The sequence below is a fragment of the Camelus dromedarius genome, chromosome 19, assembly GCF_036321535.1.
Source record: "Camelus dromedarius isolate mCamDro1 chromosome 19, mCamDro1.pat, whole genome shotgun sequence".
NCBI classification, from domain to species: Eukaryota; Metazoa; Chordata; class Mammalia; order Artiodactyla; family Camelidae; genus Camelus; species Camelus dromedarius.
The window spans coordinates 18,013,945-18,031,483 of record NC_087454.1 but is presented as its reverse complement, the minus strand read 5'-3'; the positions used below and the strand labels follow the sequence as shown (position 1 = coordinate 18,031,483).

The window sequence follows — 17,539 nt, the reverse complement described above, 5'->3', positions numbered from 1 at the left end:
GTCATGATAGGACCATGGTGTTGTGCCTCAAGTCTGGATCTGGATGAGAAGAACCAGTATCTAGTGAATTACTGTTCTTAAGGCATGAAAACTTACAAGACTCACAGTATGTCATTGGATATTAAACTGACTTTCATCAGGGAAGACATGTCATTGACACAACATAGGCATTATAAGCATTAAATCTTGTTCATGGAGAAAAAAGTAGATTGAAAGCAAAGTGTTTTGAATTGTTAACTTTAAAAAAAAGAACCATCTTCTGACCTCTGCCTACTCTTGCATGGAAGGCTGGCCTGTATGGACTATATCATGGGCTCCCCTGTCCTGTAACTTCGACTTGAGTTTTATTCATGCGAAACTCAGGAGGTCAAAATGAGAGAGGATAGAGAGGTTACAGTATTTATTTCTCTGGATTTCTTTCTCTGGGTCAACTTGGTCTGGTTCATCAAAGTGGACATTTTGTTCAAATTCCAGTAATGGCTCTTTTCCTCTCTTCTTTACTCCTAAGTGTGGTGACCACCCCCATGTCAGAAGCCCTCTGCTTTGCCCTTCCCCCCAGCCTGCCCACACCTTTATTAAACATCCCCTTTATTAAATTCTCCTAAAATAATCCCAATATACTATCTTTTCCATCTTGAGATCTTGATTGATTAAACTATGATACAATTGATAATGTTATGAATGACTCGAAGTAGTTTTGGGGATAGTACATAATATTATGTTTTGAATATAAGAGAAAAAATGGAAATAAACAGAATTTTAAAATAATTGATTGCATTCAGAACATGCTACCCTGAAATATGGCAACTCAGTATATTAAATAATTTAATATTTTAAGCCAAAAGAGTTTGAGGAAAATGGCAGAAGCAGGAGGGTCGAAGTGACCCTCCCTCTGTCCTTCTCTCTGAAAGCAGAACATAAAATCCTCATATGAGAGGTACCCAGAGGAAAGGAGCATCCTTACCTCCAAAGATAAAGGGAGTCTGTGAAGAATCTAAATAAACATTTCCCCCGGTTCACCACACTTACCTCATATTCTTTGACCTGTCATATTTCTTCATGACTGGTCACTTTTCATCAAACCTAGTATAAAAATACCCAGGTTTAACCATGTTTTGGGGTCTTTGTTTCCTTCTGAATACTCTCACGTCATGTAAAACTTACATTAAATACGTGTATGTGCTTTTCTCCTGTAGTCTATCTTTATTATTTTAATTTTCACACCCAGCCAGTGAACATAAAAGGGTCAAGGAAAACTTTTTTCTCCTCCCTACATAATAGTAATATAAAAACAGAAAAACCACTGGGTCTTTAACCTGCTTATCAAGAAACAGATGAAGATTTGGTAGCAACAGAAATGTCCTGTTAAAGTCATCTCAATAGGTAATACTACTCAAATTCTCTCTCAAAACGATGATTCTGATGAACCCAAGATTCCAGACTCTCATCATTCTGTTCTAGAAAGAATCACATATGGCTGTACTTCATTTGCTATTTGAGAAAAATGATAAGACTTTTTACAACCTGAGAAAAATGTCATTTATGTTTGGATGTATCTTCTTTTCACAAATCTTTAAGACCATATTAATAAAGTGAAAATGCAGAAATAGTATTTTAAACATTTCAGGCCTGACTCCATGTACTTCTGGAGCACAACAAAATTTCCAAGCATACTGAAGACTTCTCTCTCACTCAATATTTTTAAAAGGTTGTTTACAACCCTGGAGGAGCTTGAAAGTTGCCTAAAGTCATACCCAATTCTCACTCCTAGAGACTGATTTTACTGGTCTGAGATAGAACCTAGGAGTCAATCTTTTTAAAAACCTCCTCTTTGATTCTGATAATCATATACAGTTCCTGTCTCTAGATTTAAGAAAATAAATAAAAGTAAGAAAAATAATTGGATCCCTCATAAATATTCAAACTGGAGAAAAGGCAAAAGTCATAAATAAATTTTAAAGACTCATCTAAAGAATGAATAATTAAGAGCACCAATCTAAAAGAAACATTTTGGGAATTGACACAGAGTGCCAGGTTTTCTCTGTACGTGGCCTCAGGTTACTTCATATAAAGCATTGGTTAGGCAAAAATACTGAAGACAAGCACTAGTATCCTCCAGTTTGGAGGGATGGAGATTGCAGGAGAAATGGCGGGCAGAAAGGCATCCCAGGAAGAAGTTGCACAATATCCCTCTAGACCAGAAACCCATCTCCCTTAATGCTGTCTACAAGGGAGAAAAATAGCCAGACCTCACTATTTTGCCATTCTCTTTCTAAGATAGAGTTAGGAAAGTCTTGGAGGAAGAATTATCCAGAATGAATGACTTCCAAGAAAAGACCAAAGCTTGGCAGGACACAAAGTATAAAGGAAAATACTGTAGAAATATGGGTCAGTTAATGAAAGATGGCCAGAAAGTCTGAAGCCCCTCCTAGCACTCGGGGGAGATTCCATCATATACAAGATCAAAGGAAGCTTAAGATTCCCTTTTTCTCTCCACCTCACCTGTCACCCCAAGTTGAGGTTGGAGGTAGGAAGAGAGAGGATTGGTGGAGGGTTATGTTCTGAGGCTAATTATCTCTGACAACCTCAAACCAATAATTTCACCTAAATCAGAACAATCTAAAACAGACAAGTTAGAGTGTCCTGGTATGACACTAAACAATATTTCACAGACTCGTATCAGTCAGAGGAATTCCTTCCTGAAAGAGCTCATTTTTGGTTTTAGGTTTTTGATGTCAAGGAAACACACCCCTCACAATCATCTCAGCAAAATGGAAAACACTTGAAAGGCCCCAGTGAGATTCGAACTCACGACCCCTGGTTTACGAGACCAGTGCTCTAACCCCTGAGCTACGGAGCCTGAGTTGGTGGGTTTCTAACTCCTTGTCCTAAAGCAGATTATATATTGAAATCTTTAAGTTTTTGTTTTGTTTCTATTCATCTCTAGAAGATGTGACGCTCTATCCCAAACCCCATTCCCAATTTTCTGGGCTGTGGTCAAACAAATTCACTCACTCTCTTATACTTTTAACATCCCATTCGACAGGCTTTTGTCAAAGGAAGTACAGGATCTCTAAATCCACCTCTGAGAGTTTTGCCTGAATCCAGGGCTGTCGAGAGTCAGAAGTTGCACTTTGAGCGGAGTGGGTAATTAGCAGCTTGCGCATCTGCCAAGATGCGGAGTTTGAGAGAACTACGCTGCCACCTGATTTTAGTTACAGCCGCGCCCTCTGCTCTGCGGTACCTTTCGCTCTCATTGAAGCTCAGATATTCCAGACTTCAGTTCTTAGAGCCTTGGGAGAAAACAGGCGAGACCTGTCTCAAATTCCCCGATTTCAGATATCAGAAGAGAGACTGAGAGGTGAAGGTAAAGGATGAGGCCAGCAGGAAAGAGGAAATAGATAACAGAAGCTGAAGAGAGGCTCTGTCTACTGTAGCCTAGTCTTTGAAGCTGAAATATCTTTTGGAGCCTCGATCTGGGGCATGAAGAAAGGGTCATGTTTCTCCTTCTCCACTGGGCTTCGCTGAAATCCAAAAAGAAAAGTTTTGTCCCCAAGGAGCAAATGTATCCTAAAACTTCTAATTTCCACCCTGGTAAAGGGGCTGTGAGGGTTAACAGAAAAGCCGTTTAGGGACTCAGCATGGACCAGCAACAGTCATAATGAAAAGAGACCAGGCAAAGAAAACTCAACTGCAAATACCAAGTCTCCTGTCCCAAGTCAGGGGCCCTGTGCATTTGAAACAAAGAAAGGATTGTTTCCTGTATACTTTCAGGATTTGATAGCTGGCTTATAAAGAAACCCCAGTCACGTTACTATAGGCATCTAGGAAAAGCTAGGTGACACATTGCCTGGAACTGTCCTTAGCTAGATCACCAAATCCAATAGGTATGTTTCCGACTTTCCACATTACCATGGCAACGGTGTTGCTAATCTTTCTGCCACTAGATAACAAAGGTCTCCTTTCCTCCAGTTTCTAGTAACATTTTCCCTCACTGTCCTTTAATCATCACTGACTTTGGGACCAGACGGCAAGACCAGCAACAGGAAGACATTGTCTTCAGGACTTTTCAGTAACATTCTCCTCAAAATCTTTCCGGTTTTTACCTGCTGCCCAGTCCCAACAAGATCTAGATCTTAGCTAGGGGTGGGGTGAAGAGTAGAGGGCTCTTCCTTCTGTACTTTGTCTCAGCCGTGGGTGAAGGGACACTTTCTAAGGTGTTTTATCAGCCCCAGGGGTGGTGACTGCTCCTTATATCTGCTATTCCTATATTCTTTAATATTCTCTCTAATTTTTATTAGCCAATTCCTTGTTTCTCCAATCCCTCCTTTAGTTAATAATTCTCTATATTGAACTTCCCCTGTTCATTATAAGATAAGTACTTTCTAATAATTCTCTATATTAAACTTCCCCTGTTCATTATAAGATAAATAGTTCTGGAGATGTAATGTACACCATGACAACTGTAGTTAACAATATGGTATTGTATATTTGGAAGTTGCTAACAGTAGATCATAAAAGTTCTTATCACAAGGAAAAAAATGTAACTACGTGAGGTGATAGATGTTAACCAAATTTATTGTGGTAATTATTTTGCAATATATACATATATGAAATCATAATGTTGTACAACTTTAACTTATACAGCATTATATGTCAAGTATATTTCAATAAAACTGGAAAAATGAATAAATAAACAAACAAATAAACAACTCTCCCTGTCAAATTGTTGGTTTATCTCTCCTGGTTGGACCAAGACTGATCCATACCTAACTATTGATGCATAACAAATCCTACTAAAACTTAATGGCTTAACTTAAAAACTATCATTTACCTGTACTCACAGATTTGTTAGTTCTCACAGAATTTGGGCAGAGCACAATGGGGGACAGCGTGTGTCTGCTCCATGATTTCTAGAAACTCAACTGGAAGACCGGAAGACTAGGGTAGGAAATCACCTGAAGGGTCAGTTACTCCAATGTCTGGCTTTGCTGCTGGCTGTGGGCTGGAGACTTCAGTTCTTCACTACGTGGTCTCTCCCTGTGGCCTAGTTTGGGCTTCCTCACAGTGTGGTGGCTAGGTTCTGGGGACAAATATTTTGAGAGAAAACTGTTGGAAGTTTCTATCACCTTTTGCAACCTAGCATTGGAAGTCATGCAGCATCTCTTCCATCATAGTCACAGGACTATCCAGATTCAAGGGGAGGGAACACAGACAGCCTGCCCCTCCCCATCTCTGGAAGTAAATGTGTCAAAATTGCATTAAAAGAAAAACGCATGACATGAGATATATTAGTATGGCCATCATCAGAAAATTTGCTACAGGCATTTTAATGGCTGAACTCTAACCACTTAGAGGCCTCTATTATCTCAGATTTCATGTATCCAGTGTTCTTGGACTTGCAAAGAAAAATTTGAGAAATTAGAGTAAATTAATATTAATATCAAGCAGATGTCTAGGAAACATACTACCCAGAAGTTCATAAAATATTGACTGTGAAGGACCCTGCAAGAATCAATCTATTAAGGAAACTGAATTATGATGCATTTTAGTCCCAATTTTAAATTTACATTACATTTTGGTAATACTTATTTTCAAGTATCCCAATTATTCTAAACCTGTATTCAGAGGTTTTCATTTCTGCAAAAATAAATATAAATAGATTTGAATGATCTATAGAAATATAACTATGCTTCAAAGAATAGAAAGCAATAGTATAAAGATTCAACATATATATATATTAAAGTACTCACTGAAATTTTGCAGACTGTTGTAATTGTACAGTTAGCATAGAGAAAAAATACATTCACAATAAAAAAGAGTAAAATCTACAACAATAACCTAAATTTTAAAAGAGATGTTTCCCACTTATTTTTAGGGTAATAGATGAAGAAATTAAAAATTTAGAAGTGATAGCTCTTAAATTTAAGTGTACTATAGACTTAGATTTTACAGTCTAATTATAGAAACTTGGTGATACTCCTGATTATCAAAATTTTAAATTTCTTCTCTCCTTTAAACTATGAATAATCATTGCAGCAAGGATGTTTCTTTTCTTTTTTGGATATTTCATTTTCAGTCATTCAAACATATTTTTCAGTCATAAAAAGTAAACATTGTGTTTCAGAATAGCTGCAGTCACCCAAGATGGGTAATATTTACTGAAAAGCATCTGAGAGCTCTAGAGAGAGGAAAGATAGGATTATTATTGTAGAGCACAAGCAACTCTACAGGACAGAAGACGGTGATGGGTACTGAACTTTATGGTGAAATGAATGATATAAGTAAGGCTTCAGGCGATAAAAATCACAGTCTGGATGGATTGAGAACAAGGGGAATGACCTTCTCTTGTCCAGAGCAGTGGAGTTGGCCATTTATTCACTGAAAGATTCCAACGATCCTGGGCCAGCATCGAACTGGACCTGCTAGATGAGAGTTTGAGTCACAGAGAACACAGTGACCCTGGGGTCCAGGTCACAGGTGGGGGTCAGGGCATAAGAGGAGATTTGCACGAGGTGAGACCGGGTCTGGTGGGAGGAGGCGGGTGGGGGTAGGGGGTAGAACGCAGGGGACTGAGCTGGGAGTACTGGGGGAGGAGGAGGGACAAGGAGGGAGTGCCACTCAATACCCTGGTACCCCGGTCTCCAGGGCTGAAATAATTATTTAGGTCTGCATTCATGCTTGTGCTCGTCTACCTTTCCCTTTCTCAGTCTCTGTACTCAGAACTCCCGCCGAATCTGATAAATCTCAGAAACTATTTTCTGGGATACAGCAATGTGTAATCCTTCAGAGTCTACAGAGTGATCCATTTGAGCAGTAAACGGCGTGTGTCAGGATGGCCGAGTGGTCTAAGGCGCCAGACTCAAGCGCTTGCTTCCCGCTACTGGGGCTTCTGGTCTCCGAATGGAGGCGTGGGTTCGAATCCCACTTCTGACATATCCATTTTGTTCCTGCCACGTTTAGTTCAAACATTTCACATTGGACACCTCATAATTTAACCCTCGATACCCCAAATATTCCCCACCCCGACACCCGAAGATGAGGAACTTCCAGTTAGAGAATCCTGGGGAACTTTCAGAGCCATGTGGAGGCAACTTCCAGCGCTGCCTTAGGAGATACTGTCTTCCCAGGAAAAAAAGTGCCATAAAAACATGTGGTCTTTTCCTTAGCAGGTCAACTGATAGAAACTTGGTGATACTCCTGATTATCAAAATTTTAAATTTCTTCCATACTTGGATCTTGGGTTTTTGCTGTGGGAGAATTCTTTCCTGCACACAAAAAAGAATATGTTATACAGTTGTAGCAAAACGTTTCCTTTATCACCTTCCTATATCATCTCTAAACTCTAAGAAGGAAATTGCTCAAGATTATGACACTGCTGAAAACACTTTTAGGTCATCAATAGCAAAGAAATGCTCATGCTGTTAAAATTAAATAAACTGATAGCTCCCTCTGAGATTTCTTTGCAGAATGATGTGATTTAGATGTCTTTTCTTTCATTTTATGAAAGTGAAAAATGCATTCTATGAAGTTCTACATAGGCTAAGATCTTGGTCTTGCTATAGTGTGTGTTCTGGGTGCACCAGGTCCTTGGTGAGCATAGGCCAGGGTGGAGCTACTGGTGGGGGACATAGTTATTGGCAGAAAGGGCAGAACTACTGGGTGACACTCCATTGCCCAGAGGGACCAAGACTGAAAGGCAAGAGTGGGATTTCAAGAAGGCTGAAAGGCGAAGATCTTTGAAGGAGTGTGCCAAGAACAAAACTGAGTCTTGTCAGAAGTGGGATTTGAACCCACGCCTCCACATGGAGACCAGAAGCCCCAAGAGGAGGAAGACAGAAGCTTGAGTCTGGCGCCTTAGACCACTCGGCCATCCTGACATGACAACTATATCTTGTAAGCGATATCAACTGTGTCAATGACTGAAGGCTGTTGCATCCAGGAAGGAGAGGAACAAGCTATTTCTAGAAGTTACAGGAGCAAACCAAGTGTTAGCATTGTCTGCAAAACAGAAAAACAGGAAAGGAGGAGTTTTACAGTGAAGAGGCCCGCTGAATGACAGAATTAATGCTGCTCTGAAGACTGGGAACCCACATCATCTACCTTGAGTCTATTTCTCCCACTCCATCCCTGTTGACCAGAGTTACAACCCCAACTTTAAAGAGTAGGGGACTTAGGATATAGATTTCATTGGCCCAAGTTGCAACTGCAGTCTTTCAGGGGCTTTCCCCATGTTCACAGTGTCTCTGGCCACAGTATCTCACAGTATTTCATCTTAACAAGTTTTACTAGTGGGGACTGGGTCTGTGAGTGAGACTTAAAGATTCCCTGTACAATAGTGTTTTTAGCATCTTAAAAGTTTTTGCAAGGATCCCCCAGCAGTTTTGAATATTATTGCATAAACCCTTCATTTCCTTCCTCAAGGTTCCCCTCTTCCACTACCTCTTTCCTCCTCTCCACTCCCTTCTCCCCTCTCCTCTTCCCTCTTCCCTTTCCTTCCATTGCCCTTTTCTCTCTCCCTTTAACTTATCTTCCCACCTTGCATTCTTTCTGCCTACAGTGAAAAGAGGGATGTGAAGTGAAGAGGCAGGGTGTTGTTTATTACAGGACACATAGTAAGAGAAATATAGAACATGGAGGACTAAACTAAGGCCTTCACCTTGGTTCAAAATCTCTACTGAGTTTTGAAAAAAAAATTTTTTTAAAAATCTTTCCCACTTTGGTTAAGGTGAGAGGTATTCAGCCAATGTTTACTTTCCTTTCCATCCTATAGTAGTTTTTAGTTAGTCCCCCAAAATAATAATCATCAGAAACTTCTCATTTCCTACAGAGGACAATCCAAATAGATATGCACGAACTGGCAAAAAACTATTGAAAAATCCTATTTTGTGTGCACAGCGATCGGGGTGAGTTTTTCTGTTTTTTTGTTTTTTGTGTTTTGTTTTGTTTTGGTTTGGTTTTGGTCTTCATATAGGAACATAAAATACTCTTTTAAAGGCAATGCAAAACAGTAGAAAAGGTAAGCATCTGGAATCAGATGTGTATGTTTGAATTCAAGCTTCATTACATAAAAGTGTGATGTGTGATGTTTTATATTATTTTGACAATCTGTGAACATTTCCTTTATCTCTAAATTTAGGAGGAAATCCCAATCTCAGGATTCTTTAGGGATTAAAAAGAATTTATGTAGGTAATTTCCTTAGCAAACTGTGACAAGTATCAATTGCTCATTCACCTTCACATTTCTGTATACAATCTCTGGCATTTAGATGGTGTTGCAACAACTGAAATTTCCTGCTTCATTGCTTTTTTGAGCTATGGTGTTCTTCCTTCCAAACACTTACAAAATGTGCTCTGAACCCTCCTTTTCTGCCAATTAATAACCTTTCAAACATAACAGCGCTCCTTTCTCCTTGGTCATGTGCTCTGTCATTCAGCCCTTGACATCCCAGTCAGGACTTTTCTCTTCCTCTTTTGAGCTCTCCAAACATATTGGTATTATCAGTCAGATGAAAGGCTGAAAACTTGACTTTCAGACAAATATAGTATGAATACAGTGTCAAAGATTTCATATATCTCACTGATTAGCAGTAAGCTGATAAAACTGCTTCAAAGGAGAAAATGAAGAAATAACAAAACACAATCAAAAAGGCTGAAATAGATTTGCTAAGAGTTGCAAATTTGGTTAATATCATATAGAGCAATAAAACTTAAGACTGGAATTATTTCTTCTACTGGGTGAAAATTATGTCTCAACTGAACAAATTCCTTTGCATTGATGTAGACATGAATCATTTGCATTATTATCACTTTTCTATGACTTAACTTCTACCACCATAGAGCTCTAGAATAGCCTAGTGGATAGAAAAATGTGCATGCTCCTATAAAATCATATAATTCCTGGATGGTCTGCTAGACAATGCCTAACACTTCACTAAAGCAAGGACCCAGTCATTTATGTTGTCCATTTTTAAATCTTTGACAAGTTTTCCTGACATATATGACACCTTATATATATGGATTAACAATAAGCTAATTAGGAGACTGTTAGTGGAGTTGAATGCATGTTTGATCAGATCACTTAGTTCTGACTCTTATCTTAGTTTACCTATTTGTAAAACTGAGGGGTTGTATATTTAATTTCAGTGCTGTAGTCAGGTGGAACATTTTAAAGTCTTTATGCTTTCCTCCATTTACATGCTTTCTAATGGATTCTTATGTTTCCAAGACAAATAAAAACAAATGTATTATTCTGCTTTTGTTCTGAGTCTTTCATCTACCCCTCCCTACTTAATTACTTAAAATATCAGATTGTGTAGTATAAAGGGAATTCAAAATCAGTAGGCTCTCCAGAAGGTATGTGATTTTTATTTCTCAAGCCCAATACATTGTGCAAGTCAATTTAAATGGTCAAAATCTGGCAGACCAGAGAGATAGTCAAGGTCACTAAAGACTCCACAGTTTGAAGTAACTAACTCCACATTAATCCCTTCAGCGGGCTTCTTGAAGCTTTCATTTGTAAGCTTCACTTACCTGTTAGGATAAAGAGCAGTAAAAATACATTTCCCACAAACTACATGTGTGCACTTGAAAGAAGTTTTAAGAGCCCCTGAACAGAGACGGGGGCCCCTTAGAACATAAAAGTTTAGTCAGTGATGGGTGTTGTTTTCACAAAGTCACAAAGTCATGGAATTTCCTCATAAGCCAGAAATCAATAGAATAAAGACTCTTCTGCAAGTGAATCCCACTTACTCAAGGTAATTAGAAATTGACTTGAAAAGAGAACACATTCTGAAATAAATATATAACGTGGAGTTAGTATCTCCACATCTTAGTTAAATTCCTTGAAGCATCTTGGAGCAGTAACCTTTTCTGTTTTCTTTTAAGTCCTCTAGGCCAGTGCTTTTCTCACTTTAATGAGCTTACAAATCACCTGAGAATCTGGTTAAAATGCAGATTCTTATTTAAAAGATTTAGCATACATAAGAATCACCTGAAGCGACTGTTAAAGTACAGATTCCTGGGCTCCACTCCCAGGAGATAAAGTTAACCCTCCATATCCCCAGGTGCTGCATTCCAAAATTTGAACAACTCAGATAAAAAATATTCAAAAAATTCCACAAATTTCCAAAAAGCTAAATTTGCACTGCACTGGCAACTACTTACATAGCATTTACATCATATTTACAACTATTTACAGTCACCCCTCAGTTTCCTCTGCAGTGTGGGTGGTGAGAGGGATGGGTTCCAGGACACCCAAGGGTACCAAAATCTGAGGATGCTCAAGTCCCTCATATAAAATAGCATAGTATTTGCATATAACCTATGCATTACCTTCCATATACTTCAAATGATCCCTAAATTGCTTATAACACCAAAACATTGTAAATGTTATATAAGTAGTTGCCAACACACGGCAAGTGTCAATTTTACTTTTTGAAACTCCCTGAAAAAAATTTTTTAAAAATATTTTTGAGCTGAGTTTGGTTGAATTTGCTGATGCGAACCCAGGGATAGGAGGTTCGACTATACTATGCAGAAAATTTTCCCTTCTTCTTTCTAGGCTCTTTGGTTAATCTAATAATTAAGTTGACATAAGAACGATTAACAGGAAAAAACTAGTTTTGTACAAACAGGAATCCCAAAGATATGGGACTCAAGGGCAAATTGGCCAATGGAGGCTTATATGCCATCCTGAGTTAAGGAATGGGATAGGAGACTCGGGCTTCAAAAGAGAGGAGAATAATTCACAGGACAAGAAGAAGAGCAGATGTTTGGTAATTAGAATTTGGTCCTACCATACAGATAGGTCTTTCAGATTAAAAACAAAATTATACCTAGTAATAGCTCTTTTTCTGGTACAGGCCTCCTATCTAACTTCTTTTAAGTTAAGGTAGGTAGTTAAAATTTTTCCTGAGTCTGATAGGTCTTAATTGCCTTCAGTACAAAGTAATTCACCTGCCAAAGTGGTGTGTTTGGGGGTGGCATATTTTGTTCCCCTTTAACATCTAACTCTGGGGAAATTAATGTTTTTTTGCTCTTTAAAGAGACATGTTGTTATCTTTTTCTACTAACAGGAAGAATACCTATTATGTGATATCTTAATTCCAAGATCTATAGTCAAACTACAAAAAATCAATGGGTGATTCTGTAGTCAAGGCAAATTTCTAACCTATTTTTTCTATTTTTTGTTTGGAACTTTTAATCTACTTTTTCATGCTTTTTTAAAAAAACTAATCTTTTGTATTTTCCATCTGAATCTCTGTTTCATTGATTTTGGAATATTCACCTATATTTTTTCTACTTTTCCTTTCTTCATTTGTATCTAATTTTTTATTTAGCTCCTCCTTTGAGTGTTAAATGACATGCAATATTTTAAATGAAAAGTTTTTAATTTTAATATGATAAAAGTTGTCAATCTTTGTCATTATAATTGGATTTTTCCCTTTTATTTAAAAGTCCTTAAAGATAGTCTTCATTGGTAGTCTTTAAATGTTTACATTTTGTCTCCGCCCCCAAAATGAAATTCACTTTAAGGTCAGTTCAGTACAATTCAATTCAGATGACCACATTTAAAAAAAATCTGCTGAAGGAGTACTACAGGGGCGTGTATAATCACTGCTAACCAATGGGATTTCAAAATGAAGTTTCAGCATTCTTCCCTTGAATACATCTGGCTCCCTCTTTGCAGATTCAGGACCTGCCTTTTCAAAGGTGAGAGCAAGATAGTAAAGAAGGTAGGGTTACAGGAAAGAGAACCAGGCACTATGGAAATTTGGGGAGCAGGACCAGCGACATAATTTACACGACCCAATGAAAAATGAAAATGAGGGCCCCTTGTTCAAAAAGCAGGAAGAAAGTGCTGTTAAAATTATGAAAATATACCCATATGAGTGTGGGCTAGAGTATCACTCCCACTAAGACTCCCCACCCGACTTACCCTGGCACTGTCAGGCTGCTAGCCTGGGGCGGGGACAACAGACTGTAGCACACCCCAAGAGACACAAGGGTTAGGCTGCTGGTCCCTGAACCCTCTTCCCTAGACCTCCCAGGGGGCTTACTGCCGGAAGCAGGTGTAGGGGTAGGCGCGGTAGGAGAGCAGTGCAGTTCTCAGCCACAGGGTTAATTGGCTGCTGAAAACCCATCTCTGGGAGGCAGGACCTGTGAGGCTCCAACTAAAGCCTTACACCTGCACATGTTCCAGGTCCTACTGAACCTCACAAAACATATGTAAAGGTAAAACTGTTGGGAATTTCAAGAGAACAATTGCAGAACATTAAACCCCAAGAGCAGGATCCTTCTGAGTGCGGGTGTGGGGGAAGTGAGTTGTGTGACTGTGTAGGTCCCATAAAGCTGGCCCTTTTGAGGAGCATAAATCATATATAGAACCTTGTGGAAGAGATACTGACTTGGTCCCTCTGGTGATGAAAGTTCACCTGCAGCTCCTTTAGCAACTACAAGCTATAGCTGAACTGTGACTGCAACATGGGCCTTTTAAACAAGAACTGTAAGCAGATAAATAGAAATGGAAAGATAATTTTGAACCTAAAGATGAAACAGTAAGGAGCAAGCAATAGAAATGAAGGGGGGGTATAGCTCGTGGTAGAGTATGTGCTTAGAATGCATGAGGTACTGGGTTCAATCCTCAGTACAAAAAGAAATGAAATATTAAATGCCCACAGAGAGGGAGTGGTTCTCAAGGATTCAGGTTGCTTTGCTGGAATAAGAACATTTGCATTGAGTCTTTGAAGAATTTTCTAAAAGGCCACTAAGAACACCAGTGCCTGGACCCCAAATGGGTCATATTTCCAAACCTTCCTTTCAATGCTTTCTTGGGGGGAGAACTCACTTAGGACTAAAAGTTACTAGTCTACAAGACCATGGCCAATGATTCTTTTTTCTGAAAGTGGTCTTTTTGTTCTGTTAATGTAGCTTCGGAGATTCCTGGATCTTGAATACTGGTGGCTAGGTTTATCTCAAGAAACTCAAGTTCTCTCTAACCTTGGAAAATGATGATTTCTGGTTCTTAAGGAGTTTGGAATATTGATAACCTGTCTTTGTAAAAATCCACTTAAGTAGCACCTTTGATGTCTACTTCTTTTTTTTTTTTTTTTTTTTTTAATGTTAGAGCAATCCAAATCATACAAACCAATGTGGCATATAACCATGAAGCTGAAAATAAGAGTCTGGTTTTGAATAAGGAGGCTGCAGGTGGCTGTGGGCTCAGGTGTGAACAAAAATTCCAGCCAGGGAAGATCACCTTGGGCTTTAATAACTGTAAGGCCAAGTGCCTAGAGAGGAAAAGAAAAATGACCTGTGCAAACTGAGAGAAGGCTTCAAATACTTCTGAGTAAGAGGTAGTTGCTTTTTCAAGGATGCTCTAGGAGCATCCTTGGAAGGTGGGAGAAAGAAGAGAGAATTGGTGAGAGCAACAAAAAGAAGTTGAGGGAAAGGGTGCTACCTAAGAAATGAAGAGATGGAAGTTTTAAAATGGCTTTGGAGAATTCCTTGCCTAGAAGAATCAGGCTTCTCTGACAAAAACGGGTCCACAGACATAACTAGAAAGCGATGTGAGCCTCTGTTTTCTGATCCAACGTCCATAGACCAAGTGGTCAACACACACTCTCTCTCTCTCTCTCTCTCTCTCTCTCTCTCTTTTAGTCATGTTAATAGAAATGTCCGCTACAATCTTGTGAAGGAAATTTCCTCGTGGTGGAGGAAACAGAGCACTGAACTCGTGTGAGTTGGTGTGCAGTCTCCACGTCTTCCTCAACCCTGCGAATGATGGTTCTCAAAAGTATTTGCTTTTCCTTCTCTTCCGCCACGTCTTCAGTTTCTCCAGGGGCACGACCGTGCAGCGCGCCTACCCTGTCCTCGGCCTTGCCATTGACTCGGAGAAGCCAAGGCGTCCCAACTTCAGAGTCCGTAAGCGCGCGGTGAGGGGAGCAGGCGGGAAAAAAAAGCCTGAGTTCTAAATCCATCCTTAGAAATCACGATGGGAGACCCTAGCGGGTTGAATATTGGGTCCCTAAGAAAGGCTTTCAGAGCTTTCGTTTTCCTAAGTAAGTTTCAAAGGCGCAGACGCCTAAGAGATTTGCTTGTTGGCAGCGATCCTGGTGGAGTAGACTCAGAATGAAAGACGGAGGTGTTAGAAAAGTTGAGCGGGAAAAAGAAGAGGGCGGATTGATAGACTTGAACGTACTTTTAAAATGTTTACACATTAATAAGGCAATAAGATGCAAGAAGATCCCAAAAAAGTAGGAGCAGAGTGGCGCAGCGGGAGCGTGCTGGGCCCATAACCCAGAGGTCGATGGATCGAAACCATCCTCTGCTAAAGTCGCTCTTCTTTTCTCCCCACAACGTTGGGCCAACACACGTTGTTCTCTTCATTAATTTCCAAGATTAATTTCCAAGTTTCCCACAAGAACAACAGACAAAGACAAGCAATTTGAAGCACTCATAACAGTGACACTATTGATTTACGTTTCTTGTTTTCTTTTGGATATTGATGAAAATCACCCTATATCAGAAATGTGTCTTGAATGAAGACCTACCGAGACATGCAGCGAATGCTGTTTCATCTGCATGGTCCTTACTGTCTTTAAATAAAATGGAGAGCAAAACAAAATGTGGAGTTGAAAAGTAAAATAGGACAGGGATAAATGTGGACTCCCCAAATTGGCAAATGGGAGGTTGGAGAGACGAAGCAGAGAGAAGAGCGGAAAAGGAGATTGGGGAAAGGATGAAGAAAGGGAGTATGGAGGAATGGTGAGGAAAAGTGGGCGTGCTGAAAAATGAAATGTGCAAAAATTCTGGAGAAGTGGGGTTTCAGGGAGTTAGTTGCCTGGACGGAAGCCCCACTTCGAAGTGGGTGTAATGTTTGTTTCTTGCTCTGGCATTAAAATTCCAGGAAACCTCAACTCTGAAAGAAAACACTGGAGGAAACAACGGGAAATGAGCCTCTTCCTTGTGTCATAATTGTCATTCTTTACCCAATTTCTGATTCTCCTGAAGGTCTTCCCACTTACTGAAGTCATTAGTGAAATGGGTACTCGGTAAATTGATGAAGCAGCCTGCTCGCCCTCTCTAAAGCCTCTTCTAACGAGTAGGTGAGGCCTCTAAGGGCTGTCTGGCATCATTAACAGCTGGAATATTCCCTCCCCAGTGGATCCCACCCGTACTCTGAACATGATTTCCCGCCCCCCACCCCGCTCCCCGCAATAAATGCTGCATGATAATCATCTGTGCAAGAAGGAAACAATTTGGAGGTTAAATGGAATGCTCAATACAGTCTAGGTCAGTAGCAGCACGGGGACAGGGGCACGAAATTAGTGCCTCTGGAAGACCCTAGTAATCTCCAAAATCATAACTATCACTAGCATTTATGCTGTTCTAGTCATTTTATATACTGGATTATAATCTCTCTTATAGAGCCTGGGTAGCTCAGTCGGTAGAGCATCAGACTTTTAATCTGAGGGTCCAGGGTTCAAGTCCCTGTTCAGGCAATGTATCCTTCTTTCTTACTTAAATCTAGGTAACAGAGCCTATTTAAGAATGCCTCTGAAAGTGGGAGTGTGGGGGGAGCCTTAGTAGCCAACGCAGATACTAAAGTAGTTTATGTTCTAATTTTTCATTAATTTTTCTTTCCCAATAATAACAGAAACATTTCCCCAAGTTTCTAAGAGGAATTGGAAATGAGCATCATATAAAAATAAACTAGTGACGAAATTATTGAGAAGTAAGGCATTTTAAAATTCCTTTGAAACGATTCATTAATCTGGAAGTGGAGGGAAGCAATTTGGGTGGACCCAATTAGAATGTAAGACAGCAATGACTTTGAATAATTTGTCTCTGAAGTACTCAACTATTTGGACCATTTCTTCTTACTTAGAAAATTTGTGCCACTTTGCAAAAGCCCCTGGTTGAAAAACCCATATTCAAACACATTTTAAAATTGTCTTAACTGTCTTTTTTGTGTTTACACTTAAAAAGTCTCTGGCTATGATCATGGGATTCATATTATGGTTAAAGACCCGGATCATGGGCTTCTAGTGCATGGTTTCTGTGGGCAGTGTGTTAAACCACGGTGTTGGGGGACAAGAAGGACCAGTGTCTCAGGTGGTAAAAGAATTTACCAAAGACAATGAAAATAGAGAAGGAGTTTATTAGGTTACGCTGTCATAGACAACAACTTGCCACACAGACGAGAGGTACCTGTGTGAGCACTTTTTATTAGGGAGGGTTACATCAGGTACCGCACAAGTTGTAATTAGCTGTAGGTGAGGAAAGAAGTTTAGGGTCCGTGAAGGGTGGTGGAATATGCCTCTGATAAGGTGGAGACATGCGCTGAAACGAACTAGCCTGAGCTATTATGCGATTAGGCATTACCTAGGGCTATTAGTTTGTTAGGGCAAACACTCCCAGTAAAGAATGTACTTTATCTGTTGAGGGATCACATGCAGACATCTACAAGCCCAGGAACAGGGTTCATTGGATTTCAAAGGACACCAGTTGGCCCCACACATGGCTCTGTGAAACA

The 17,539-nt window shown here is 39.7% G+C and overlaps 5 non-coding genes across 5 annotated transcripts; 3 read left to right on the top strand and 2 right to left on the bottom strand.

Annotated features, from left to right (window-relative positions):
• Positions 1–2,787: 2,787 nt before the first annotated feature.
• TRNAT-CGU (transfer RNA threonine (anticodon CGU)) lies at positions 2,788–2,860 on the bottom strand. The gene has a single exon. It is a non-coding gene; the product is annotated as a tRNA-Thr (tRNA).
• Positions 2,861–6,829: 3,969 nt separating this feature from the next.
• TRNAL-CAA (transfer RNA leucine (anticodon CAA)) lies at positions 6,830–6,936 on the top strand. The gene is made up of 2 exons: positions 6,830–6,867; positions 6,891–6,936. It is a non-coding gene; the product is annotated as a tRNA-Leu (tRNA).
• An 836-nt stretch (positions 6,937–7,772) lies between these two features.
• TRNAL-CAA (transfer RNA leucine (anticodon CAA)) lies at positions 7,773–7,880 on the bottom strand. The gene is made up of 2 exons: positions 7,843–7,880; positions 7,773–7,818 (listed from the first exon to the last, which is right to left on the bottom strand). It is a non-coding gene; the product is annotated as a tRNA-Leu (tRNA).
• A 7,382-nt stretch (positions 7,881–15,262) lies between these two features.
• TRNAM-CAU (transfer RNA methionine (anticodon CAU)) lies at positions 15,263–15,334 on the top strand. Its single transcript has one exon. It is a non-coding gene; the product is annotated as a tRNA-Met (tRNA).
• Positions 15,335–16,432: 1,098 nt separating this feature from the next.
• Positions 16,433–16,505, top strand: TRNAK-UUU (transfer RNA lysine (anticodon UUU)). Its single transcript has one exon. It is a non-coding gene; the product is annotated as a tRNA-Lys (tRNA).
• The last annotated feature ends 1,034 nt before the right edge of the window (positions 16,506–17,539 follow it).